At 43.9% G+C, this 25,534-nt stretch overlaps 1 protein-coding gene across 1 annotated transcript in view; it reads left to right on the forward strand.

Moving 5' to 3' along the window:
• Positions 1 to 23,523: 23,523 nt before the first annotated feature.
• Positions 23,524 to 25,534, forward strand: part of LOC112978874 (mucin-19-like) — a 58,468-nt gene continuing 56,457 nt past the window's right edge. The window contains exon 1 of the mRNA XM_064497214.1: positions 23,524 to 23,599. The gene's annotated coding sequence lies outside the window, so the exon portion shown is untranslated. The remainder of the gene's footprint in view (positions 23,600 to 25,534) is intronic.

Raw genomic sequence — 25,534 nt, forward strand, 5'->3', positions numbered from 1 at the left:
GCTGAGATGCGCTCGGCTGTTTTAGCTGAACCCCATCCTGGGGAGAGGCGACGGGGGGGGGGGGGATCACATACACAAGCTTTGCAGTAGACCTTGAGTCTGCATTTTCTATTTTTTTGTACAACGAGATGCCAACTTTCCTGAGTCAGTGACTTTTTCTTAATGCGGTTGCAGCCCCGGGCACAGAAGGGTGGCTGGGAGCGCTGCCGTAGAAAAACTGGCCAGCAGTAAAGCCAAGTGCTTATTCAAAAGCAGTTGCTCATTACTTTTTCCAGGCAAGTCCCCACCTGCAGTTTGTCTGACCAGAGCTTGTTTGAACTTGCTCCTGGATAATGTGACCCACCCATGGCTTAGCGTTGCTTTGAGGCCACAGTTCCTCACTGCTGATGCTTGGCTCAGCCTCCTCTTCAGGAACACAGTAGACAAGGTGGCAGTGTGGTCACAAGCTCAGAAAGAGGTAGACATGCTGGTTAAGTGAGATCCTAAATGACTGTCTCCTTTAGCAGCCTTCCAAAGCTGTGGACGAAGTGTTTGAATTGTGCCAGGACGGTGTCCTTGCTCCACTGCTGGAAAGCAGCAAGACTTGGAGGATGAATCCAGACAGAATTTCTCACCGGTGCCTCCTGGAAACAGCAGCCCTGCGGTGCTGCACGTCTCAGTCAGGGCTTCCCAAGGACGCTGCAGAGGGTCTCCTACTGTGAGAAATGGCCTGAAGGACACAACACAGCGGGACAGTGTCTCTGCTACAGCATGGTTCTCTGGGAAGAGGCTCTGGTTGAAACACTCCAGGCAGAACTTGCCTCAAAGTTGGTTTTTTTTGACTGCTTTGTGTTCTCCTCAAGTTCTCCTTGCTGTACTGTCTTCATTACACCAGCAGAGAGGAGACCATGGTTGGTAGTGACTCCCTTCTCTGGGGCTGCTGGGAGAGCATGGGAAGACACTGATTCTCCCACCCCAGCGAAGCCTGCATTGCTGGTTCCCGTCCTTGCACACTGGCACCAGCTGATGGGGACTCTGCTCTCGTTTGAGCTGTAATGTATCTGCTCCCTCTGCTGAGGGCTGGAGCCAGCCCAACTGAGATTGCCAGCTCAATTAGAGGAAACACATGGAAGGCATCTACAGGGATAGTTCCAATTTTGGGTAAAGGGTAAAGCTGGGAAGCTGTATTTTTTGTCTTGTTTCTACTAATTATCCACATAGATTAAACAAGCTGTTAAGACCGGAATCCAAAATAATTTTCTTCTGTATGTCGGCCTTTACACCTCTCTGGATTTGACCCTACAGAACAGCAGAGACCTGGTTTGTTTTTTTGTGGGTATTTTACTTCCTCCTGGCACCTCTTCCATGATCTTATCTAGACATAGACGATGCTCTGCCCACTGTCAGGAAGCAGCATTTGCATGAAGTAGTTTTCCTGTGCTTGGGAAGGTGTTTTCCCTTTCTTCTGCAGCATGGAAACCTATCTAGATTCAGGCCAGATTCAGTCAGGCCAGAAAAGCCTCTTCTTGTGGAAGGCCAGCTGAGCCTCGCAGGGCTGCAAAGCCCTGGGAAGCTGCATGTCATGCTGCCAACGCTGGTTTTGCAGTCCAGAGGCCTGGGGACCTGAGGTCTCGCCAGCATTAGCTTTGCACCACAACAGCTGGCTGAATGCAGATGAAGCGAACGGAGCAGAAGTGCATTACTCAATGTCAGCTGCTGTTTTCCTTGTGTCCAACGGATCAATAAAATGTAGCTGAAAATAAAATCAGTGTTTGCCTTGCCTCCCTTCATGTTCATCCTCAGCCAAGAAGCTTTAAATGCCAAAGGAAGTGAAGGCTGATCGCTTCAGACAGGCCGACGGCTGAGGCGGGCTGATTTGCAGAAACCGCTGAGACGAGGTAACGCGGTGGGAATCCCGGGCTGGCCGCGCCAGCAGAAATCAGCTGGAGTGTGACAGGGCTGGTGACCCCATCTCTGCCGTGTCATGGAGCACAGCGAGAACGGCTACAGTAAACCACTGATTTCTTGGTGCAGAGAAAAGCCTACAGTCAATGCAGAGTGGATGTTTGTGCTGCTAATGCAGACAGCAGAGCTGTGATTGTTACTACGGGGAGGTTCTAGTCTCTGTGTCAGGTGCTGTACAAATATGCAGAGGCAGCCAGAACAGAGGTGGAATCAGGCTTGCAGCTTGTCCCAGCCTCTGTCCAGGTCCCTCAGTAATGAGACCATTCGACTCCCTACACCCTGCACAGCACGACCAGGGAGAGGGCTGGAGGAAGGAGAAGAAAGAAAGAAGGAGGCCTTGCAATCTTATTGTCTACCCCAGTTTGTAGGCTGAAAAATTATAGGCAGCTGGTTTGCAGATCTGGGGCCTCTCTCTGAGCTATATCCAAACTCCTCCAGCTTCAATGGTCCTCAGCTGATGCTCTCCACAGCTGCTGTTTCTATGCCTCTCTGCATGAACCTGTGTGTCACAGTGCCACCCTTTAGCCTCTGCTCTCGTTAGCATTTTACACCCTCCGCACGTGTTCATGTGACGGCAGCCAGCAAGTAAACTTAGACGACCAGCAAGCATATCCACTGCAGATCCCTGCACCAGAAAAACTGAATAATGCTCCCCCAGACCCCAAGTTCTCATCTTCTGTCTCAGCTCCTTCTTCACATGTGCAACTGCATGTGAAAGTGCTGCTAGAGGCTTTTAAACCAATATTACTTTCCACATTGAAAGCCCTGAGTCATGTTATTTTTAAAGCTACAAGGTTCACCTTTGTATCTGCTTCGAGCTAATTGCTTTAAAAAAAAAAAAAAAAAGAAGCAGGATTCATTATGTTACTTTAATTGCCCTTACGGCTGGGTGTATTGTGAAGGCGAATTTAATTTAGCTAGGAGATGATTTTCATTAGGGGATAAAGGAGAAGAGAGAAAACGTGCTGTGTGCTATTTTATTCTTTAACAAAACAATTCTTTGCAAAAGCTTTTGAGAGTAAGGGGCCAGGCTGCTGGCAGGGCTGCACTTGGTAGGTACCAGGAAAAACGAATCCACTTGCGTAGTTCCTTTGTTCATTCACCCAACCTCTCTGCTGTGTTGCTAGTGCAAACACAGCAGTGAGTATCTGCTCCTCCTGGGGGCTGGAAAATCCTTTGCCAGATGTACAGGAATGGATGGCACAAAGTGCGAAATGCCTTTGTGCTCATGGGCTTTATTCGGGTGTCACGTGCCCTTGAAGCAAGTCCTGCAAGGGAGCACAGTGCTCCTCTTCTACCAGCACAAGTCTGCAGCTGCACAGCTCTTTGGCAAGCCAGGGAGAGCTCAACCAGGACACGAGCCTACGCTGGAGGCATTCGATATTTCAGAGAAACTGAGGCACAAAAAGTTTTCTGGCTCACCCAAACCAGCACAACAGAGCTAGGGTTTGAGTCCTGCCTTGTCACTAAATGCACCAGGAGGTTTCCTCCCTTGTTGACTGATTTCCTAACTTGCACTAGGCTATACGCCTCTGTAAGCCTGACTTTGCTTGGAAGAAAAGCCTGCCCTTGGAGCTTCACTTTGCGTACTCTGATTCATCTCTGAATCGCCCATTCCCGCCGCGAAGCAGCCATTCTTGCCCTGAGCCAGCTGCCCAGATGGACCCACATGTGCAGGAACAAGAAAATGACATTAAATTCTGTTCCTAACCAGTGCTTATCGGAGTGTGTCCAGCTGGGCTTGTTGCCTGCTAGAACAATGGGAAGGTTTTGTAGCCACCAAAGGATCTTACCTGGCTTTCAGACAGAAAAGAAGGAATTTTGAAATGAGGAGCCTAATTACAAGATAAAAGCCTAGGTGTGAAAAGCACTGGGTGTGCGCTGCTTTGTGAAATTCCAGGCTGAAGCGAGATTTTTCTCTTCTCGCCTTGTCTCCTCTCTGTCACTGCTCAAGTCTCTGATGGAAACTCATCATTCTCCTTCTCTTCGCGTCTTCGCTTCTCTCCCCCTATCGCTTTCACGGCAGCAATTTGGGGGCCATCTGTATGGCAGACTGTGTCGCACTTTTGCATTGTGCTGTTGTACTGCACTTTCAAAGCAGGAGTCTCAGATTTCCTGATAAGATTCTATTCTGGGAAATACATTTCAGCGAGACCAACTGGGCTGATGGAGATTTAATCACTCTGTACCTCAGAAAAAGTCATGATAAGGTAATAAAATCTGGGTATTTATGGCCCTCCTATTGTTCTGTCCTGAAAGGCGCGGATCGGTGAGAGGAGAAATGTGCAACGTGTACAGAGGGATATTTTTTCTGCTTCTGAAAAGTGGAACAAAGGAAGACTGAGGATGGGCTGAGCTGCGCAGAAGTGCCCAGACATGCAGCCCTCCAAGTAAAATGGCGAAAGATATGAATACGATGAGTGGGAATTCTTGGCAAAAACTTGTGAAAACAGAGTTGCACAAGTGCAAGTGTCAGAAGTACTCATGGTTTTGAGGGCTTGAGAAAGAGGAACCCAAGGAGGAGAAAGTATACGATGTGACTTATGTGACCAACGCAAGAGAAGAAAACGTCAAAAGCAGTAGTTGTCATCGACCCATGACTGGAATCAACTTCTGAGCCAGATGTAGATCTGTCAGTGGAGAAAGCCCATGTTGTCTAGGGGGTTCGTGGTGGTAACTATGGAGCTATGGAAACAGCTAGCTGATTAAATCTGTCTTCCCCAATCTCCCTAGCAGCTAGTTTGTGACATGACTAGTGAAATTGGATGTGCTGATGCGAGACCTCTGCAAACTAATAAAATGCTGGTTTGTTTTGGAAAGATAAATCTGCATTGTGCTTTTATTTCTAGCTGCATGTGGTCCCTTCGAGAGTAAGCCCACTTAACTGAGCTGAGTCACGCAGACATGCAGAGAGTGCTGCTTTAACCCGTGGCTCGGCTGAAGCAATCCTGTGATTCAGAAGTACAAAGATGCTGTACTGGAGTATCCAGGAGGGTGATGGAAACGTTGGGGTCCTGAGCAAAACCCCTAAATCCATGAAAGCCTCTGCAGCAGGAATCTAGGTGCAACCCAGGACAGCTCTCCCGCAGCAAACCCCCACAGCCTGTTTATGCACGTGAACTCTGGGCATGAGCCTACAACAACTCTGGGCATGAGTCTACAAGAACAGCAGGGGCAAACAACCCAGACGTGACCCTCCACCGAACATGTGCTTGTGTATCTGTAACCATTTGGAGCCACCCTACAGTAACAAAGCATCATATCTGTTTCTTGCTGGCCCATTCCTTGCTTGTGGCAAAAACCAGTGACTTAGCTCATTTCCTAGTTTAAAAACAGTTTCTGCTCTGTCCAGAGACGTCAGCTGCCATCACTACTGAGTGGTTTTTGGTGTCCATATGAAGGCTTTTCAGTCTGTCCTCCCCGCTGTATGTCCCCCATCTCCGTGCACGTGCCTGGCACATGTCCCAGATCCACTGATGCTTTATTTCCTCTTGGTGACTATATCACCATCTGGGCTGCGAAAGGGCGGATGGCTGCAGAGGCCCCTTCGGGCATTGCCTGTCGTGCAGCTCTGTGCTGCGATCCGCAGCCTCTCATACACCCGGTTGCCCCCCGAGGAGGAGGAAGGGGTCTGTCTCCATATTGCTCTTTAGGGGACTGGATCAGGGAAGCAAACCCATAATCAGCCCCAGGGACATGCTTTACACATCTGTTTCCAGTAGGAGCAAGGAGCTGTGCTCCTTTTAACCCCCACTTCCATCTTTGCTTCAAAAGCAAATCTTCTAATGATAAAGCTGTCAGGCAGCTCTCCTTTTTCCCCTCCTCCTCTTTCTCCTCTCCTTTCCTTTTTTTGCTCTGTCACCTTACAGCTCTGTTCCACTGCATGTAACCTTTTCGGAGAGGCAATTTCCTGCAGTCCCGGAGGAGTCTCTAAACCTGACAGCGCAGCAAGAAACTGCTGGAGGCAACTAAACTCATCATATTTCTTTGAGGATTATGCTCCACCAGAAGAGCTCCTCTTGCTCTCCTGTTCTGTGGGAATTCATAGTCTGCCTTGCAGCCTCTTGTCAGTAAGTGAGACACATGGAAAAAAGATTATTTTAGTCAAATTTGCTTATACTTCTGGGGTTGACATATTATTTAGGAATGGTTTAATCCAAGCTTTTGTTATAGAAGCATAGTGATGAGGATACAGCTGTAGATACTATATCTACATAAATAATGTCCCATTGATTTTAATGGGGTGATTCATTGGCTTGATTCATTGGCTTCAGATGAAACACCTGCTTATTTCATCTTCAGGATTACAGCCAGAGAATGCAGCATAATGCAGGATCTGGCCCTTAAATACCACAGCTAGCTACAGTCAGTGCAGGCGAATCCAGCCCTTTTAGTAGCAATGGTTTTGAGATTATGTTGAGGATTTTATTACTATTATTCTAGGCAAGGTGCCCAACAGGGAAGAGGCTGATTAATATTTAGGGAATAAATCCAGAGGTAATGGTCCCCATGAGCCTGGGGGATGGGGATGCGGACAGCCCTGGAAAGCCAGGTGGAACTGCCAATTTCCAAGCTGCAGTTTGCATACGGCACCAGCAACTTTTCGTGGTGGACTGGTGGCCCTAGGAGTAAAACCCGACTGTCCACACAGCTCATCCGCTCCGCTGCAAGGGGCTGTTTGTCCTGTTTCTAAAGCGTGAGTGCCATCTCTGGGGTTCTGCCTGCAGCAGGTGGGCAGTTGTGGTCTCCGCGGATTGCACCCACCCTGCACCCCAGGGTGCAAAACCACCTCGTGCCCGTGCACTTGGAGCATAAACCTGCATTCAACTGTGCTTATAAAAGCATAGCAATCTGCAGCCGAGCACCAGGTCCATCCTCCTTGCCGCACAGATGTGCGCAGCCAGGTAGGAGAGCTCACCTTCTCCCAGCCTGGGCACCCCGGCACAGAGAGACCGCAAGGGCAAATGCTTCCCTCCAAGCAACACTACCGTGACCCAGGGATGGGTGCAAGCTAACGGTGCTGTGCTCTCTCTGCCTCCAAACCCCTACAATCTTGCCTCCCTGGGCTGTTGGGGGATGTGACACTGCAGCCCCCAAGTGCCTTGCTCGGCTTTGGTTGCAGCTTTGCAGCATTTGGTGCCCTCCTCTGGCTCTCCGCTGCACTGTCTGCCTTCAGTGCCAATTTGCTGCAGAAGCTGTCCAGTGCTCACAGGTTTTCAGCACAGGCAAGTGAGGAAAGTTGATCCCTGCCCTACATTTTAAATATTTGTGGGTTTTTCAGTCTTGGTGAACAGCTCATGATCTTTGAGGCCGTTTCTCTAGGTTACTTTTTTCTCCTCTAACCTTTCTTTCTTAGTATCTATGTATTTTTCTGTTATCAGTCATTTACCTTTCCTCTCCCCAGCCTCATTTAGCTAAGGCTAAGATCAGGGGGTTTTTTTGAGGAAAAAAACCTCATAACGCTTCTCCTACAGGTGCTGCCTAGGAGCAGTCGCGAGTCCCACTTCTCCCCATCAGGCTCTCTCCCACAAATAATGTCTCCTTTGCAGATCAGTGCAGAGGATCATGAGCTATTCCTGAGTGACAGGGGGATCCAGTCCGCCCAGTGCTCAGCACCAGTCCTGGTCCTGGTGCTTGAGGAAGCTGAGTACTGTATTCAGCACTTGCACTGACTTCAAAACAGGCGATGAATGTGAGTTTGCATTCAGCTCTATCAGCATTTCTGGCACCAGGGAGATGACTGTAAGAAACCTCACACTTCTTCAGAGCTGGAATGTTCCACCTTCCCAACAAGATCAATTTTTAATTAATATAGTTGAGGAAGAAAATCCCCAGAGTGCAGGTTTTCCTATAATTGCCCATGATGGGATTTTCTGTTGCATCTACTGTAGCCATTTGTTATCATCCTTCACAAGAGGCGAGATACGGATTTAGTGGGAATTGTTTGTTTCTAATTTGGCCATTCCTAACATGTTTCTAAATGTGCTTGTAGTTTCGGCTGGTTTTTGATTTGATTTGGATTTTGGCTTCATTGTGAGGATGCAGGGAACAAGAACAGACAGTCCTTTTAATACAGTCATCAAATACTTCATGTTCCCATGCTGAGGCCATGAAACAAGCACCATAAGAAAACAGTGTGTTGTTCCCCAGTACTTTGTCAATATTTAGTTGCTGACCCACATAAAAGGAACCAGGCAGAAATGCTGGGCTCTGAACAGGAACCGATTTTTGGCTGTCAAATATGCAGACCCTGCCTTTGAAGGTGTACTTCACTTTGTTAGATTAAGCAATGATCTTCCATGTTTCAGCTGAATCTGCTACACAAAATCCTGGCCTGTGCTCCTCCTGGGATTCGTAAAAGCTTTTCGTCGCGATGTAAAAGGACAACTTCCACTCTTAGCTAGACAGTTCCCCACACAGTCAGTTCCCATGGGAATAGAATTGATCCTTCATATACAGGAATTTAGAAAACGAGAGAAAAGTTCTGCAATTTTCTTTGAGGGTAGTATGACAATGTGGTCTTACATTATTCATTGGATACTCCGGACAGTATGTTCCACATAGGAGATTAATCTATACTATGTTTTAAAATCTGAGTCTGCCTGTGCAAGGAGAATAATAATTGGACTACTGCAAATGTTAAAAAAGAAATGTCCTAACACTAATTAAACCTATTTATCTTTCACAGTTAGAGCGGTTAATGTCCCAGTAAAAGGTATCATAGGATAATGGTACGTTTGTTTTTCAAATGATTTTCCTGAATTTAAGGACCTCTCCTTTCCAAACTGCATGAGGGAAGAGGAGGTGGTATATGAAGGTGGAAAAAAGCCTGAATATTGCACTGTACGTGCTCTCAGAAGTGAGGCAGCTCACGCTGAGCAGTTCACACTAATTTAAATGAAGTCCTAGTGTCATTATTAATATTTAAAGGCACAGCAAGACTTCATCAGGGCCCAGGACTCATTTGGGCTGCATACTACACCAAGTGCAGCGTAAGGACAATCTATTCCAGTAGGAAACTGCAGTACTTCAGGCTGGAGGATACTGCCCTTCCAGACAGAGGTCTTCTATTCAGCAGCAAGCTGAACACCAACAACCTTGTGCCATCTGGTGACTGTGAAGTGAACCAAAGCCCTTCACTAATAGGATGGCTGTGGTCAACACCCTTTGCAGTGACTTCTGTGACCACACAAATTGTAAGTCAATGACAAATGGGGCTCTACATCTACCTGGTTCTGTTGCTCAGATAACCCATGCTGACTAGTGTTGAGCAGTAAGGCAAGGTTGGGTCCCTTGTGAGGTCTCTGCAGGACAGCCAGCCCCACACTAGCTGGAGAGTCAAGCAATGATGAAAAGGCAAGGACACTCGAGCAGCAGCTGCGCGCGTCATGGATAGGTGCTGCTGTGCTGGGTCACCACCGCAACAAGCATGCTGCTGTAGCAGGGTGAAATGAGCTTGCCCCATGTGCAGAGATGTCTAAAGCCAGGGGACCTGTCACTGGAACAACTGAGGAGGTCCAACAGCAACTGCTACAACCCAGCCAGGCTCTGGAAGACAGTGTGAAGAGGTTAAGTGCCCATGTCCCAGGCACATAAGGCTCAGTGCCTCATGAATACAGAAAAGCTTTCCAGCAGACCCTCTTTCTAGCCCATCAACAGCCTCAGAGTCTAGAGCATCCACAGCTTCTAGTCTGATTAAGACAGGTTAGAAGGACATAGAGCCAACAACATCTGACTTCAAGAGCCTGAGCAAAGGTGACCTCCACAGATAAAAGTGCTGACTGATGCAGGACCATGACTGCAAGCTGCCCGCATTGTCACCTTTTTTGTTCTGCATCCCTAACCTAAAGCTCACAGAGCGCAGGGGAAGGCCAGGCAAGAGGCGAGTCAGCAAATGAAATGGGGCTGCTCTGTTCCCTTTGTGCCAAGTTCTCTACTCAGCCTTTTTTTTTTTTTAAGGACAAAAGTCTTTGAGAGATTAAAAGTGTTGCATCTGTGGTGACTTTTAAAACACAGATGTGGCCTGGACTCGACCGGAGGCTTGCTGCTATGTTCCTGAGGAAGGGGATAGGAGAGTGGGTCTGGAGAGAAAAAGAGGAGGAAAAATATAGAGAACAGAAGTAGGAAAGACATGCAGAGTTACTGGAGGAATGAACAGAGGTGTCAAAAGAACTGAGAGAGGGGGAGTCATGCGGCTAGAGGAGAACCAGATGTTAAGAAAGAGCCTGAAAACTGGTGTCAGAAGTAGTAGATTGGATAGGAGGATGAGGATAGGAGAGGCTTGACATGAAAAAGGTGTTAGAAGCTTTAGTCTTGGTGAAATAATAAGTAGAAGGTAGTCTGGAGGGACCCTGAGGGTTGATAAAGGAGAGAAACTCAGGCAGTGACTGTAGTTGCAGTAGCTGACAGGTGATTGGCTTTTTTTTTTTTTTTCTTTTTTTTTTAAGGTAAAAGGAGTTAGGAGAGTGTCTGCTCATCAGTGGACTGGGACCATGCTTATGAAACTCTGGGCACACTAGGAATCCAGTTCTGACTGAAGACTCTCAGAAGATGAAACTCAACAACCAAATCTGCATTTACACCTGTCTCGTGTCCCTCAGTGCACAAAATGCACCTGCTTGTTAAACGGCACCTTGTGAGAGGTGGGAATGAATCTGTTCTGGATGTGAACGGAGAGATTTGGCTCATTTTCCTGGCCCAGTGTGTGATAGGAGATCACACTGAGACTATCCCACTAGATACACAGAGATGCCCTTTCAGTCATCTGCGCTCTTGTACTAGTCAGTCTGCCAAAACCTGAACTGGCTTGTAAAGACGCAGCATCCTGCATGGGCATGAAAGCAAGGGACTGTAAAACAAGGAACATACAACTTTCACAGAGCTTAAATTTATCTGCTTTTATTTATTCAGGGTGTTGATCCTCTAGTCTCAACACTAACACTCTTTTCTTATCATCAAGCTCCTAATCATTATGGAGTGCCTGGGAACAACATGTCTTTACTAGTGCAAAACCACAGTATGATTTTAACAGAAATTTTATCCAAGTTTTGTGATTTCTATTACACAAGCTGATAAGGTTCATCTTTCCTGTCCAGGCTTTTTTTCCAAAAGAAATCACTTCATCTGCCTGGGGGTGTCACCTTTTGAAGATGGGTTTTGTCATTTGTTATGCCGTTAAACTGCACGCTGATCAAGTATCAAATTCCTGTCTTGAGATTATAACCATGACAAGATGTAACAGCTATGAAGGAGGCTGTCAAAATCCATCTGGACGTTTTGGGTTTAAATTCGTTCAAGTCTTTCAAATACGAACTTTGTTCCTAAAGAGAAAACTTCTTGTCTCTGTATTGTAGGAATATATTGGTAAATGCATCCTGTATCTATTACATTGTCAGCATAAATAAGAGATAGGGACATTTAAAAAATTCCAGATGAATCTCATGCTTCAAAGGAAGCACAGCTCTTTTTAGGTGCAGATGAGTATTATCACCCCTAGATGCACCACTGTATTGTCAAAGGATATAACAGATATTTTCATGAACCCTGAAGTCCTGGTCCTTGTCTTTGCTGGTTCTAGCTGTGAGACTTCAGGGTGCTGGAACTGTGAAAGCAGCACTGCTGATAAGGAGGGAAAGGGTTGGTAGGCAGTGAAATGTTCACAGTGTTTGCTTTGATAATGGGAATTTTTACATTCTGGCCAGGCTGCAGTTTGGCTTAGTTTGCAGCAGAGAAATGTGCAGTTACAGTGAGAACAGGGCAAAGGAAAAAGGCTTACGTGCAATACTAGGCAATAGTAACAACAGAAGCAGCAGCAGCTGCTCTTCTTTTCCCACCACTAAAGCTGCATATGGTTTGCAGTATCTACCAGCAGAGATTTGGGCAGCCAAGAGGGACACTATTTGTCAGGATGGAGGAACAGCGTAAAAGGTGGAGGAGAAGTCTCTAAGCCTGCTCTTACACAAGCCAGGCTCCCATGGCTGTAAATCACCTACTTTCAAAAGTGCTTGAAGTCATCACGTTAACCCAAACACAAACCTGTGTTACTGCAGAATTTCTCAAGCCCTGGGCTCTGTGCTATGATACTCCACGCTAAACAAACTTCCTGTCTGCTGCAATCATTGCGACATTTTCAGTTCTACCTTGGGACGAAGTTCAAGCAGAAAGCAGCTGAACCTGGCAACTTGTCCTTTCTACTGACCAAACCATTCACATTGCTGAAATAAGCTCATTTTTTTACGTACTCCTTCTGTCAGCTGGCCTTGGTCTTGCCTCTGCTCTAACCTGTGCTCAAGATCACATGAAAAGGTCTCAAAAGCAAGAGAAAAGGGATCCTTCTACACAGGGCAGATGTTGAGCTGACAATACACATGGTCTTAGGAACTCAGCCCTCAGGATACTAGAAACTAGCTCAGGTCCCATAAAGGCCAGAGGCAGCTTCCCTCTATTAGTTGTTCAAAATCCTCAGGAAATGAATTGATAAATAATATATCAACAGCAAAGTTACTTAGAAATCTGTCAGGACCAGGTTCTGAGCAAGTTCCCAGTAACAGAGAAACTGAGAAGAAGCGGTGGTAATTGATCTAAATTTTCCTTGCTGACCTCATGTTATGATTAAATTCATTACAAAAATCACATATAAAGTACGCAATGTTGTCTATATCTGTACCTTCATCTGCTTGGCTCAGTACAAATATAAAATTCATCAGCTGTGCTGAGAAAAGCTTTTAGAAATACACGTAATTCAATTAGACCATCAAAAAGATGATCTAATCATGTCAGTTCAATTATTCAGACTAGGGCAAGCTAAAATCTTTAATGTTACCTAAACTGAAAGCCTTCTGCTGTGCCAATCCTCTGACAGTAATACTCAGAGAGGAGGAGATTCATTTAGACTTTATTATTGCTTTTCAATTTAACAGTAGGTCTTTTTGGATAAAAAAAACTCTTAGTCTGATATTAATCAGAAAAAAAAAAAAAGCATCTCAGACACTACAGAGCATTTTGCAAAATAAGAACAAGTGCAATGTGAACTGGCGCTCCTATAGGTAGGATATGCACAGTTTCGTTTAACATTGGACCTGGATGCAGAACCTGTAAATTCTGCCTGGCTCCTGTGGAGGTATATTTTGGCAAAAGCCTTTTTGTCCACTTTGGTTTGGCATCATAAGAATTACATAATTCAAATTATGATGCCTGTGCAACTCCCTTTTCCTGCTGTTATTGCTCATTTTCAGCTTCTCCATCCTCACTGCATTCTTCCTTCTTTTGTTGCCCATTCTTCCTGTCTTTTTACATTTCTCTAAAAAACCCAAACCAAAGATGACAGTGTTCTCACCATTTGCTTGTCTGACAGAACTTTTACTAGAGTCATTGAGAAATCAGCTGTTTGCATAAAGGCACATTGTATTCTAACTTTTCCTCAGTTCTATGAAAGGACACAAGATCTGACCTTCAGCAAAACCTTTTTTTCCAGCCCTGCTATATCTCATTCCTGACTCAGCCTACACCCATATCCTCGGTCTCCTGTCAATCATGTACAGTATACTGTTTTTAGTGGTTAAGGAACTATGCTAACAACCTGACTCTTATCAGATGCTTGGTTTCTAGAGACGAAATACTTCTACACTGAACAATGTGTCACTACCGTTCCTTTAGCGGCTGCCACGCAGTCAATACATCCTCCCTGTAAACAAAAATATTGGAACAGATACATAATGGGTACACAGATGAGCTTTTCAACGTCAAGCCTCACCCCTGAAGCCACCCCAAAGATACAGAGAGTTTAGCCGTGATTAAACAACGCTATGAGAACACTTCTGTCAGGCAAGTCCCAACTAGATGCAGTGACGGCCAGATCCGAGGAGGAGGGAGCAGAGTCAAAGTGCCAGCTGGCTCTCGCACTATTTATTCTTCTGTTTGCTCACTTGATCTTGGACAGTTCCAAAAGTCTTTCACTCCAGCAAAATAAATAAATCGCAAACTACTAAAGGAGGCCTGAAGGACACAGCACATGGTAACGACAGTTTGAGTGCTTTGTATAAGGATATAAACAGGCTCTATATGCGTGGATTCATCACACAACATGGGCATTTTTGCTACCCTTGTTTTAATCCAGGGATCACTGACAAGGAAATGAAGACTGCTGAGATACGGACGATATGTTCAGGTCAAAGTTGTGTGGTTAAATAGCTCTGCAGTGAAAAGTTCGCTCATTGATTAAAAATTTTTCAAGAGATGAAAAGCAAAATGCAGGAATAAGTGGTAAATTTTCAGCATGGAAAGAGATTAACAGCTTTATATCCTAACAATTTGTGTAAGAGCCAGGATTACTGCATATATTCAGTGATGATCTGTATAAGATGGTGAACGGTGGATGTCATAAAATTATGGCTTACAAAAAGTTATTTAGACATGAGAGGATTTTAAACAGTCCTAGATAAGAGAGGATTTTGAGGAACTTTGGAAGGATGGAACAAACAATCAGCTGGGCAGTAGGATGGCAGATGAAAGTCATTGCAGTATGATGCATTTGAGATGAAACAGTTTGAACTATTCCTAGTCTTTATGTATTGTAAATCAACTAAAAGGCCTTGATGTCACAGTTAAGAGTTCATTAAGATGCATCTGCTCAGTGAAGTGTTCTGACCGGAAAAGTAGTAAGACATTAAGATATTTAAATGTGAATTGTATGTAATGATGAAAATATTATAGTGCCATATATTACATAAGTGATGATACCTGCTCATCTTAAACAGTGTATTCATTCAGTTCTGTTCCCCTCGTTTGGAAAGTATAAACCAGAAACAGAGGTTCAAAGAATGCAAGAAAAAAAGGCTAGAGACTTGGATGATTTCCATATGAAAAGACACTGATTGGACTATTCCAGCCTTAGATAAGAGATTAGTAATAGAAAAACCCAAAATTCATTCACTAATGAGTGCGGCTGGAAAGTAAAACTGATCTTCCAATATACTCTGTGCTTTACTGCTAAGAGAATAGAAAGAAGGCACTGATATATATTCAAATAACCTTTTCATATGGCACCATTTTTATGTGTCATCATTAAAATGCAAACTTTTGATCTGAAAACTCATTAACTGAACATGGTAATTTGTGTCCAAGAATTTAGTGAGATTCCAGAAAGTTATACTTCTGTGTCAGCTGAATTATATGCAACTGCACTAGCTAGACTAAAAACGTGCAAGAGAGAGTAGTTTGCCCACCTTAGACCAGAAGCCAACTCCTTTCTTTCTGCAAAGGAGGCAAGAAAGAGCCTACAGCATTGCTGCTTTTGCAGCAGCAACACTGGAAGTGGCCAGGCAGAAGGGCTTTGGGGGTTATTCAAATGTCTACTTCCGACAGGGAGAGTCTAGTCCATTTAGTGGGGAATGCAAAACATCTAAGTGAGTCTCCTATTCTGAATCACTATCAAGAACGAGTTTGTACTGAGCGCATAGGAGGAACATGTTCCCAACACGGGCACCTAGATACCTAAATTAGACAGTATGACAATATCAGCTGTATGCTACTGTTTTGGCTACTGACACCTACCTCTCTTGCTACTGCAGTTATAAGCCAAACTTGGGCACCAATCCAAGAGTTGCCTCCTCTTCTAACAGATAGTTGCAGACAGACAATGCCAATTCTTACATTTGGAAATTAAAAAAAAAAAAATCTCTTTAAAGTCTCATTTATCTGGGAGACTCCCAGAGTATTTGTTGGGATAGAGCTCACACTTCTAATATACCACTGAAACTAGGATCCTGAACAACTCATTTGCCAACACATTTTCTCCGGGAAACATCCAGAAATGCTTCTGTAATATTGAACCTCGTAAATCTAGGCTGCCGTTATCCACCTGTCAGTTTAGCTACCAACATAACAAGTAAGCTGTGTGAAAATCATTTCACATGAGCATCCTTATTTCAAGCAATTTCAGGTAATTCCCTAACTTCCACCCTCCATTTTTAAAACCTTGAAGAAAAAACAACATACTTCAACTCCAGGTGCAACCTTGCATCTGAGAGTAGAAAGAGTCACATATTTGGGAACATTCAAAAGCACTCTGTGGGAAGTCCAGTGGCCACTGTGGGATCTGCAGAGGACATCAGTGCTGCATGGCAAGTGGCCTCGAGGTCAGTTGCAAGATGAAATTCACCTACAAGTCCAGATGTTGATCCCCAGGAGTGAGTTCAGGGCCAGGCTGAGAAGCAAAGGAGTACCCTTGAGAGCTACCTCAAACATGCCCTGCATTTAATAGGTGCTTCAGCTAATAATGGCTGCACGGGGAGCCAGCTTGGCCACCCCACACATGACCCAGCTCCATGTTCTTGCAGTGATAGCATGAGTGATGCTGGTCAGATGAGATGGCCCCTAGTCTTCTCTAGAAATTTTCATTCATCACCTGCTTTGAAGGTAGAAGAAATCTGCAAGTGGCTGAAGTTCAGTCTCCTCTACACAGCAACGTGGACTGGACCTAGATACCAGGAGAGCCCCGAGGCTCAGGTGACCCCCCAAACCAGCCAGTTCAGGTAGAGACAGAAACACAAAGTCCTAAACTCTCCTTACAAGTGATATTGCTACAGACCTTCCAAGCTATAGGCTAAAAGATGGTGATGGAGACATAGCATTCTGCCACACATGCTACTTTGGGATAGTTTCATTAAATCTCTTCACCAGCTCCCTTAGTGACTTGCATAAACAACAGTATTTTAAAATATCCGCTTTGAAGGAAATATTTAATTTATGTAGGAATGACAAATATTACAAGTGTTACAGATAACATCATAATGCAGTTTTGCATCATAAAATAAAACTTAAAAAACCCCATCAGTTTGCCTTCAGTGAGAATCTATAAGCTTAACAGTGCGAAATAATACAAAACACTTTGTTTGGGGAATGAAGTGTCCGATTAAACACAAATTCAGCACAGTTGTAGGCCTTTCCAGAGAAAACCAGGTCTTTATAAGTCCCTCTGCTTTTATATGGTTTTCCATGAGGAAACACCGTATTTGCCAGGAGCAAACTGCCCTTTTGAGTGTCATCTGGTTCAAATGAGAGGTCCAAGAACATGACAGCAGAGGAAAGCTGGGCTGCTGTGGTGGGACAAAGGTATGCATTTCAGCACAGGTGTTTTTAGGAACTGACTGTAATTTCAGTGCCTGGTTTGAATGAATCAGTGTAAAAAGGTCCCAGCACATGCAGTGCTGTGATATATATCACTCAGGAGCTGTGCTTGTCCCACCCAGGTTCTGCAGAGGGTTTATGCAAGGAAAACCAAATGAAACCAAACTTGCCCTGTGCTGAAGACATATCCCATGTATCTCAGTGGGGATTACACAAGATAGTCTTAAGTGTCATGATATGGACCAAAGCTCGTAAGCCCTTAAGAGAAACTCCTTTTTCTGCAAATATCACCATGTTCTTAGATAATCCCTAAGTATTAATACTAAAGATTTTAATCCTCAGAGAGATAATCCACACCTCAGGACCACAAAGCTACACTGACAACGTGTTTCAAACATTAAACTAAACTTTCCTCCCCCACAGCTTACTGACTACAAAAAACACACTCCATCAATAAGACTACTCTCAAGCCCTTCTGATGAGTAAAGTGGGTCTTTTTGTTTTTTGCTTTATTTTTCCTGTTTGCAGGCTATATGTTCATTTTCAAGTCACAGAATGCCCAGCTTTAAAAATACAATGCTGGACTCAGTATTTTAATTTAGAGCAATAAAGTAATGTAGATCATCTCAGAAAAGCTCACCGCATGATGTCCTGAGCTCCTGCAAGCGGCTGGCACAAGGGCTTCTTGCTGACCTTGCAACATGGTTGCGGTGCAGAAATCTCACATCACATCCACCCAGATGAACTGTTCCTAGAGCAGGTAAAACAACCTGAGGAGCAATTAGAAAAAGTACTGACTTTTCATGCCGCAGTATTTTAAGTGGACACAATTTTGATGTATTTATAAAATTTTTACACATGTAGAGAAGACACCATCATCTTCTGTTACCACTTAATTTTGCAAGAGAAAAGTGTAAATTCAAAAATGGTCTCTGTAGGCGAGCCTGCAGAGGCAACACTGGAGGTGGGTATCGGAGGAGAGCGGTTAAAGAGGAGCTCTGGACTGAAGTCCCTTTGGGCAGGTGAATGGCTTCATGCTGGATAATCAACAGCATGGAGCCTTAGTCCTCTCTCTAACTGGCTGTTACAAGGAAGCCAGGAGGCTTATTTCCACAAAGGCGAATAATGCTTATCTGTAATAATGAAAGGTAGAGATTAATTCCACAAAGGAATGGAGATAAATTTTAGTTGTCTATCACAGAAGAATGAAATTGTGTAAGGATGTCAAAGCAAATACAGTGCTGTCCATATCTCATCCTTCTTCAGAAAAGACCGGGTAGTGCTGGAAACCAGGCTGGCATAAAAGCCATTCACTCTGCCTTTTGCTAAAGCATCCATCTTTTACAGATGAAATCATGTATTTAAATCTTATTTGAGGTTAAATATTTTGAACCAGGGGACCAGAATGTCAAAGGTTCATTCCTTGGTGGGATCAAGGTTTCCTGGCAGATCTGCAGGGAGCAAAGGAAGGAGAACCGGCGACTGGAAATGAGGAACATTGGTGGGGACTTCTGCTAGGGACTTGAAACACTTCAGACACCAAAATGCATGCCTCTTTTTCATGCATAAAGTTTTCAAAGTTTTAAAAGCCACACTGATGAAATCCTGTATTTAATGTGTTATTAATGAACTTTATTCATTAGATTTTACAGATTTCAGAAACAGTACTTCTGAATACCTGCCATTACCCAATAAAAGGCTGGGATTTGTAATGTTTAATGGATTAAGGCTACACCTACGTGGAAACTGAAATGTCTGTTTCCTTGGAAATTCTGTGATTTCAAACACAATTTTCATTCCAGTGTGGACTGAAATGTCATATTTAGAAATTCAGCACAAAATGAAATGTTAAAAAAGTTTTTAAAAGTTGCTTGGAACATTCTGTTGTCATTTTGACAGGCTTCTTTTACATTATTATTGTAATTTATTGCATCAAGTGATAATTTTCATAGCAAAAATTATTGTGAAAGGAAAAATGGAGATGTTGAGTTCTTGTCATTTTTAAATGGAACACTTCAACCTTATTTGCATGTTTGACTTTGCATTCAGAACATAATGGGTAAAACACAACACATGCCTGGTAAAAGCTTAGATTTCAATGAAACGTCATTTTCTGAGAGGAAAAATGTCCTGTGAGAATGATGCCCAGCTGCACTGCATCTCAGTACTGAGCTCTTCCTAGCCTACCCCGACTTGGTCACTCCTGCAATGCTTTGCCTTAGCTCAGATGTCGCCTCAGCGAAGGTGCCAGGGTGACAAGCGCTCCTTGGCATTAGGTAGGGCATGTTCATATTGCATCTCACATATGCTTAATAGCCACCAACCAGGCTCACTAGGCCTTAGCACCCTCAGCAAAGCTCTGAGCTGGATAGACCTGGAGAGTGAGCCCTTTCTTGTGCTTAGCTGCATAGTTTGAGATCCTCTGGGGAGGTTAGAGATGCTCGCATTGGGGGTGGCTTGCACTTGTATGAATCCTTGCTGGATGAAAACCACACAAGACCACTTTAATACCACATTTTCTCCTACCACTATTGCTTTTTTATATGTGTCACAGATGTGCTAGAAAGCTGTTTCTTCAAGCTTGCTGTGGCCCAGACTTTCTTTTTAAGAGCAACAATCCATGCTATCTTAATTTAACAAGTGGCAAATACATGTACATACTGAGACGGTTCTTAGAATTACTGACATTTTAATCTTATTTCAGTTAATCAAAAGCACCCTCACTGTTTCTGCTTTACAGCTTCATTGGCCCATACTGTGCGAGACTTACATGTGTTTATGTTATGGTGACAAATCATCCCCACAGCTCAGTTATACATGAACTGCATATCTATATTTTGCAGGCTCTGAATCTGGCACAAGTTTGCTAAAACCTTTTGAGAACTTCATTCCCATGAATAACTGCCAGCAGTAAAACCCAAAAGCCTGTCTTCTATTATTGCTGCACCTTTGCTAAACAAGCAGGCCTAAAAGAAAGGAAAATGATTTGATCCCCACAAAAATCAAATCTCCCAGCACGGAAGCATCTATCAGCAATCTCAGAACTATTGCTCCTTTGTTCCCTGCTCCTCAGGTGATGCTGCAGTGGAAAGAAGTCATGGCCCTGGTGATAAGTTCGTCAAAGGGGAAGGTAATCAATTTGCCAGTGACCTTTTTAATCAGGGAAAGAAAAAGTAAACAGCAGATGCCGTAAGTGAGGTCAGGGAGTGCAGAGTTTCTTCCTCTCCACAGGGCAGTTGTGTGACCCAAGGAGCTGCATCATCCTCCCATGCTTCACCTTCACTTTTTATCCCTAAGCATCTGGCAAAATAAAAAGTTAACTGTTCAGTGCACTTTATAATGATTAATTCCTTTAAGTTGCTGAAGGAGATTTTAGAAAGGATGAATATTATGAGACTTTGAATCACTAATAATGATATTGTTCCCAAATGCGTACAAGGAAATGCACACACTGTCTCTCATGACTCACACTTGGATGAACCCTGTCATTATTGCTTCTCCCTGGGTATTTACAATGATCTGTCACTCCTAAGAAAGTTGGTCTGTCATTCTTCATCTTTTACCCCATGCCAAGAGTGACCTGGCTCAGGCAATGGCTGTGTGTGTGGATGGTGCACCAGGGTTACTGATCTTCATCCTTCCTCATGCTTGCCAGGTGTAACACAGCTCAGGCATGCTGCAAATTTGACTGTACCCCCCAAGCTCTTGCACCTGATGGGTCCCAATAGCCCTATGCTACCCCTACCCCCAGGCAGTCAAATGCAGGGAGCCCAGAGGCACTGGCAAGGCTCTCTGCCTGGAGCAGTTTAACCTGCATCTTCAGCTTGCCCCATAATGCGCTGAACTGGGAAAAGAATGAGAGAAGCACTGAGTTAGCATGGCTACAGCCCCTCCAAGAGCCAAACTGCCTATCCGAGGCTCAGCACAGCACCATGCCACAGGGCCAAAGCCATTCGACACTTCACGCTCTCTTGCTTGGCCTAAAAAAGAGCTTGGGCTGAAAATGGTTAATATTAATATAGCATCACATGCAGGGTCATTGGGGCAGGAATTTCTACGTCTGCTGGGAAGACAGAGGTGGGAGATCGCACACCGCAGTAACCAGACTGCTCCACAGAGTCTGCAGGGAGGTTGTAACAGCTTAAAAAACAGGCTACAAACTGCACAGGCCATAAACCCTTAGGGCAGTTACACCGTTTCAGCGATACTATTACTCTTGCCTCCCCACTTCTTGGACCGGCGAAAACTGGAACTGCTCCTGCTGATGGAGAGCAACAGAGATGACACAGATTCTCCTCTCCCTTCAGGGAACATCCCCTGCCGTAGCAGGTAAGAGCCAGTGCAGGAGGAGGAATCTGCTCTGACTTTTTTTAAGCTGAGCCGGTATGGCTGCACCTGCCTTTCACACACAGCTGCGGTCGCCCCAGGTGCTTTCCTGGTGAATGAGCAAGGCACCTGCAAATACTTTACAGATCAGCAGAGCCTGCTAGTGCCTTTATACCGTAGCTAAAGACATGTTAATGGATCCCTGTACTTCTTTAAAGGAGCTGGCAACGAGGGAATCCCTCAGGCTCCTTTAATGATAAGAAAGCAAACCTACTTGGCTGCAGAAAAACCTGAATCAGGATACATTTGTCACCAAAAAGAAAAGCCCTTCTAAAGAATGCAATGCTAGAAATGCAGGTATACAGGATCCACACACCTCCCAGGGCCTGAAACACTTGACCTGCGCATTAATGCTTCTCGCCACACCCCAAATATAGGGGCATCCAGTATAACTTCATGCCTCAGGTGCTATTCTTTCCTCTGTACAATGAACTGGAAATGCCTCTCTGTCTGCTCTTTCATTGTACTGGCATTTGCCTTTCCAACCATCTGGGCTCCCTTCTTTAATTCCCCTGTTAACCATTTGATTGCTGAAGAGAGTAAAACACAACCTTCAAATCCAAATCAGGCCTTGGATTTGAATATTCAGAGGTATCAAGGTTTTGGTATGATCCAGTAGAAGAGGAGGGAATACCTGCAAAACTAGGAGACTTAATTGTGGTTTTGAACAACAGTTTTCAGCAAAAGGTCAGGGTCTGACTTCAAGACGTGCACTACTGTGTTGTGCTCATGTTTCAGCCAGAAAGGGCACTGTGCAGTTTGCCTGGGGTAAGACTAGCCTTTTCTGCAAAGAAAATTTTTAGATGCACCTGTAAAAGAGTTAAGCTCATCCATGGGATTGTGTTTCAACAGAATTCCAGCCATTTGTACTATTTTAAGAAAAGTTCTTCAGGCTTTTAATCAGACACAGGATTTATTCCTATTTACAAACTGAAAAGAGGAAAAAGAACAACCAAGCAGGTCTTTTGTGAGACAATACAGAGCCCTTCCTTGTGTTCACTGCATTGCATCAGCTTTAACCTTTCCAGAATCTCCTATTGCAGAGATGTCACCTAGAAATACCTGGCTTTGACAGTCAATGACTCAGAAGCTGAACAAAGCAAATTGATATGCTTTATGAAATGGTTCTTGGTGTTTCTGCAAAGTTTACACATAATTACTTGTGCAGGAAAGCTGAGCGTGAATGATGGCAACGCATTGCTCCTCAGATCAAGTGACCTCTCTGCCAACCTGTTGCCAGTCAGTGTAGAAGCAACCCCATGACTGGTGATGCTGAGTGCATCCCTGCTGCCACATACCTCACCTCCATGTGGTCCCTGATCTCCTCAGCCCACATTACCCCATGGTATTTCGCCCAGTGAGGGCCCTCCAAGAAGACCCAGGTGCACACAGGATGTCACACCTGCACTGCTGCAAGGGTCCTGGTGTGGGTCAGACCCAGCGTGGATGTGGCCAGGCTACTCCAAAGCAGGAAACAGCAACAACGGCCAAGGAAGGATGGGAGCAAGAGGGCAGCTGGAGCCATGTCTTGCAGAGCTGCTGTGCAGGTTAGGAGAGGCCGTAGTGAGCCTGCTGAGAACGGAAAGCACAGAAGGGAGTTCTCTCTCTCTTACAGAGCCATATGCTGAGATATGGAAGAGATATGAGAGGAAAACACCTACATCTGCCCAAATCATATGCTTACCAATATATATCTTACAACCAAAAATTGTTACATGTATGAATATTCTAGTAAATTAGACTCTTGTCAACATCCTAATATTTCATCTTCAAAGGATCAATTGAGGATAAAATATTTATTCTCTCTCCTAGATATTAATGTCCCCCAATATACAAAACATATCTGGAAGAACTTCTAGATTAAAAACATGACAAATTTAGCCTTCCAAGATTGCAATGGGATGAATTCCCCTGGATTAGCTTTGCTCTGCAAATGTAAATTTGATATCCTTTTGTGTTGCACAAGGGCAGGTGCTGTTGAACCAAGCCTACCAGATATTTTTGTGATCTGTCCTGTTCAGAGCAATCATTATTACCAGCAGTGGTATCATTACCACCCTGTGAATGGCCTGGAGAAAACAAGACCTCAGGAGCCATTTATGGCCACTGGTGCTGCTAATACTAATCAACATTCAAACAGCAGGTAAGAAATGGATTTCTCTCAATAATTATCTTGAATCCCTTAAGTAGCCACACAGGCAATTTACAAGAAAGTTATTTTTCTTTTGCCTAAACATTCCTGTATAAACATTTTCTTAATGAATTTGCCCACATGCATTTTTTTTCAACAAAATGGCCAAAAAAATTCATTTTTAAATAGATATTACTTGCAAATGATCCCCACAGTGCTGAAAGCTAATGTAGCTTTGCACGTAGTTTCCCTGTAGCTTCTTTTATGATAGATGAGTTTAAAATAATTGCAAAATTAGTGTTTGAAAAATGCATCAACAAATCCCACTGTTTGGCAGCTACTGAGCTGTCAGAAAATAATACCATTGCATACAACACTGTGGGAAAGACTTCAATGTTTTGTGATGGGCTGATCTATGTATGAATAAATGTTTACAGTTTCCTCCCAGAAGGAACAATCAAGGAACAATTTATTTCTAAAACCTTTCAGCCTTGAACAATATTCTCTTCTGTAATTTCTTGTAAGAACCTGGTAGTAAACTTTCAAAAGTTTGGTATTTGAATGTTATTTTTGCATAGATACAGAAGGGCAGGATTAAATATTTAAATTTTCCTCAGGCATATTATTTAAAAAGTTTTACCGAAATATCTAGAAGCAGATTTTCAAAATACTGTTTGAAGTCAGTGCTGCTAAAGGAAATTTAAGGTTGCCACCAGCATCTTGCAGAATACACAGATTATGAAAATCAGTATTGCTGTAATGTAATTAAATCTGAAAGAAAAGCTAAAAAGCCTGTTAAAGAAAATATATTCTACATGTTGGAGCTCTGGTAATGCATCTATGCACAACATTACAACAGCCTCACTACTGTAAGAATATTGTCTCACTATTGTCTTACTATTCTTTATCTGTAAAAATAAACTTCTTTTCTCAGAAAGGAAAATAATAAACTTTTCCATGTTAAATCTCCAGCCCTTACAGTGCATCATCTATGTAAATGGAAATATGCTCTTAGGAAGTTTTAGGGGTTTTTTTCAGAGATGTTTGGAAGATATGAGAGTCGTAATAATAGAGTTATTTCATTACTGTTTGTGTCAAAATGACCCTCTGTGAAAAAAATAACATCCTTAATAACCATTACTTTCTGATGAGAACAACATAGAAAACTGAGCCAGTCTAAGCCTACAGGTCTCACTACAGCCTCTGCAATCCAAGATATCCCACTGAAAGGACTTAAACAACCTGTAGACAAATTAGTCCCACAACCATTGTGCTTCTCAGAGCTAAGCTACTCAGATGAAGGATATTTAGCCATGTTTTTAAACTGACTTTTGCAATGAGTTTGGCGATCTCCTCTTGGAGATGTAGCTGCACAGAGGCTGGCTAGGGACAGTAAAGAATTTTTACCTAATTTTCACTGGGCTTCTAAGGAATAACACAGATGCAGATCCAGAGAGATCCCTAGAGCTACCCTGATAGGAAGTCCTTGACAGAATTTCTAGGAGTTAGAGACGAACCAAAGGAGCCAGCAAGGTCCAGTAAACACATTGCCAAGAAAGTCCCTCTGACATACCCTCACTCCTTGAGTGCTGACAGAAGTATCTTCCAGATGCCAAGTCTGGTGGCTTCATGGAGTTGTGCTGTCAAATTCATGGTGCACAGGGGAGCCATAAATTGGAGTTAGGGATGTTTTCTCCCCCAAAGGCTAACAGAGGGGGAACAGTGATAGGCTAGTTAAAGATATTAGACTAAAAAGGAAAACAAATGGATTTGTAAATTCTTTTTCAAATTAGTCTAACTCTCCAGGTAAAGGAAGTCACCCTCTGACAAGGAGGAAAAACAATTCCCAGGCAGCACAAGCCTGCTAACACTCTGACTTGCTTTTTCCAGAGTTGTTCCACCCTAAAATGAGTTCACCTGAGCCCAGAATCAGCCTCAGGACTGGGG

Source organism: Dromaius novaehollandiae, chromosome 25, assembly GCF_036370855.1.
Source record: "Dromaius novaehollandiae isolate bDroNov1 chromosome 25, bDroNov1.hap1, whole genome shotgun sequence".
NCBI lineage: Eukaryota > Metazoa > Chordata > Aves > Casuariiformes > Dromaiidae > Dromaius > Dromaius novaehollandiae.